This window comes from Solanum pennellii, chromosome 11, assembly GCF_001406875.1.
Source record: "Solanum pennellii chromosome 11, SPENNV200".
Classification (NCBI taxonomy): domain Eukaryota; kingdom Viridiplantae; phylum Streptophyta; class Magnoliopsida; order Solanales; family Solanaceae; genus Solanum; species Solanum pennellii.
Genome location: NC_028647.1, coordinates 41,547,483 through 41,550,903, shown reverse-complemented (window position 1 = coordinate 41,550,903; position 3,421 = coordinate 41,547,483). Strand labels below are relative to the sequence as shown.

At 34.2% G+C, this 3,421-nt stretch overlaps 2 pseudogenes; both read right to left on the bottom strand.

The window, feature by feature from the left end:
* Nucleotides 1-407: 407 nt before the first annotated feature.
* Nucleotides 408-1,581, bottom strand: LOC107004421 (annotated as a pseudogene).
* Nucleotides 1,582-1,662: 81 nt separating this feature from the next.
* On the bottom strand, nucleotides 1,663-2,887 carry LOC107003843 (annotated as a pseudogene).
* Nucleotides 2,888-3,421: the final 534 nt, after the last annotated feature.

Below are 3,421 nucleotides of genomic sequence, written 5' to 3'. Positions count from 1 at the left end.
TAGCAAATGTTTACATCAATCTGCAAAATTTTACAGCAAAATGCAATCTGCAATTTTTAGAACAATTTGCAATCTGTAAATTTTTAGAGGAATTTACAATCTGCAAATTTTATAGCAAAAAGTGAAATCTGCAAAATTTTACAACTCAATCTAGTTAAAAGGAAATATCACCAAGGATTCACAACTCACAAGATCTTTTAAGACTACCATCAAGCAACATACATAATGCAACTGAAAAACAAAAAACAACAACTACACAGATAAGTGATAATGACATTGTCATATATTTTGAACCCACAAAAACTTACTGACACTTGTTCAAGACATAGTAACATCAAAAAAGTCAAAATATTAAAGTTTCATCATGCCATAACAAAACACCAAAAAACAAAAAACAACTTCATAATGCAACTACTTCTTCCCACCCCTCTTTGCCTTCAATTTGCCAATTCTTTTCTCCTTTTCAATTGTCAAATGATCTGAAGTCGTAGCTTCTTTTCCTTTCCATGACAATTTTTTTGGTGAGTATGGTAGATTAGTTGGAATACTCCCACCATTCTCATCTCCTTTGAAGTCAATCCTCCTGGTGCCAGTTGGTCAAATCTGCATCTTTTTAGCTTGAAGCCTAGTCCTAGCTTCAGAAATTGCCTTTGTCCTTAGAATTGTCTGCTCGTCTTCACTTTCATGCTCATCTCCATCCTCATCAGCATTTGTACTTGAAGGTTCAACATGTTGCCCATCCTCAAATTCATCAATAATTATTTTTCTTTTTGACTTTGAAGGTCCAGTAGGGTTCTTTTCAATTTTCTTTGATTTTGAAGGACCATCAGGTTGGCTACTCTGTTGACTTGAAGAAGCAACAAATCCAGGAGTAGACATGATACCAGATTCTTCTTGAATGGCTTGGGGTGTTGACACTGGAACATCTTGGGCTGGTCGGTTTGATCTTTGAAGTTATAAAAATGACAAAATTAGTTAGATATTGAATTAACTAGTGTAACTATTGACCAAGTAAAGAAAATTACATACCATAGGACATCTTCTTTGGTTGTGACCTTTTGCACTACAATGTCCGCACATCATTTTTAGTCCTTTTCTTGAAGCATACCACACCCCTTCCCTTTTCCTTGCCTCATCTTTTTCTCTCTTTCTCTTAAGTTTTGGCCTGCCTACCAATTTATGTATTTCTGGTGGCTCCATAGCATGAGAAGGATCAACTTTCCAAAATTTGTCACCTCTAACAGGTTGTATTTTATGCATGTATATCAACATGTAAGCTTCTCTGGAATACCACCAACTCAATTGATCTAGTAGCTCTTGTTTGTCGTGAAGATATGCTTTAACGGCATGAGGATATGGTATACCAGTCAAGTCCCATGTCCTACATGTACACTTCTTCCTGTTGAGATTCACCACATGTCTATCTTCACCCTCAACTACCTCATATCCTTGGTCTCCATTAGATTGAACTTGACAACATTGTGCAATGATATTGAAATCATTATACAACTCCATGGCATATGGACTAAATTCTCCATTCCAATTTCTACCCTCTTCTTCAAGTTTTTGCAACCTATTCATAACCTATATAACAATACATAATTTAGAACAACATTACCTATCAATGTAACAATCACATCAAGCTATATTCTGTAATTTCTATTAAAACACTAGATCTTTCAATGGAAATAAATTTACACAGAATTGAACATTGCTCTTTAAGGCTTTAATCTCAAATGTAAAATTCAGTTCCTGATAAGTTGGTTTTTTAAATATCTAAGAGATCCAAATAAAGAGAAACAAGGTCATAGATCACAACAAAAAAAACAGAAATTGAAAAGAATAAGAAAAAGTATAACTTTATGAGCTGAAAACTCAAAATCACCAAACTATAAAAATCTCAAACTCTAATTTCAGTGTTATCCCACATTAATCTAACCTATATAAAACCTATCAGTTATATTATGGTAATAAAAATGATGATATTATAAACAGTAACAACTCACCTTGATTCTAATATTTTTTAACATCTTGATTATAGGTTTTGCCCTTGCATCTATAATCCATTTGTTGAATAACTCTGTAAAATTATTCTCACATGAATGATTTTTGCAGACTGTGTCAAAATAAGCCCTGCACCAGTTTTGTGCAGGGTACCATACCAAATCCTTTGCAGCTTGTTTAGACACACCACCCATGACTTTCAATTGATCATGAAATTCTTCTTCATAGGTGCTCCAGAAACACCACCTCATTTGTACACTTTTCCAATCCTTGTCCAATTAGCTTCTATGTGTCTCGCACACCATCTATGATGTGCTTTAGGAAACACCTGACTAACAGCATTCAGAATCCCCTGTAACAATAAAAATCATAACAAGTTAAAGTATTATTTGTATAAGAATTTAACTAAAATAAAAAACTTACTAAAATCAGAAACAACTACCTTATGCATATCAGACATGAATGTTACTCCTTCACCATCTGCCAGGTCTAGAGAATTTCTCAGCAACTCAATAAACCATTTCCATGTTCTAAGTGTCTCTCTGTCCACCACTGCCCAAGCAAGTGGATAAAAGTGTTTCATTGAATCTTGTCCCATTGCAACCAATAAGATTCCCTTGCATTTTCCTTTTAAAAAGGTCCCATCTAGCCCTATAAAAGGCCTCAAACCTCCTTTCCATCCATTTTTTAAAGCTTGAATGCATATATACATTCTTAAGAATCTTCTTTTTCCTTGTTCCAAAGCCTCTCTAGATATATTTATGATAACATCAGTACCTGGGTTGTTGTCCCTCAATTCTTGGGCATAACCCTCCAACTTATTGAATTCATCAATGTAGCTACCCTCCAATTTCTCTAACACGAGCCTTTTAACCCTCTTCATCTTGGAATAACTAACATTCAAATTAAAATTATCATCCAAATCTTGTCTCATATCATTAACACTGTACTTTGAATTATTCTGAAGTTTTTTCTTGAAGTAGTGTGCTAAAGCTTCTTGAGTGGCTATTCTATTCTTAAAAGCATTTTCACCACATGAGTGTTTGAACATCGCCGCAGATCCAAGAACTGATGATGTTGGGGGAAATGTTTAGGGTTTTTTAAAAAAGAAATGGGTAATGGATATTTTATTTGTTAGAACAAATGAACAAGAATGATAAAATTACAAGGAATACAAAATAAAACTTGCTTGTGTCACGACCCAAAACCGAGCCGCGACTGGCACCCACATTTACCCTCCTATGTGAGCAAACCAACCAATCTAAACCTTAACATTTCAATTTAATATCAACATAAAGCAATGCGGAAGACTTAAACTCATTAATAAAAGACAATTCAATAACTTCTAAAATTCAACATCTATTATTTCCCCAAAATCTGGAAGTCATCACCACAAGAACATCTATGATCAAATTAC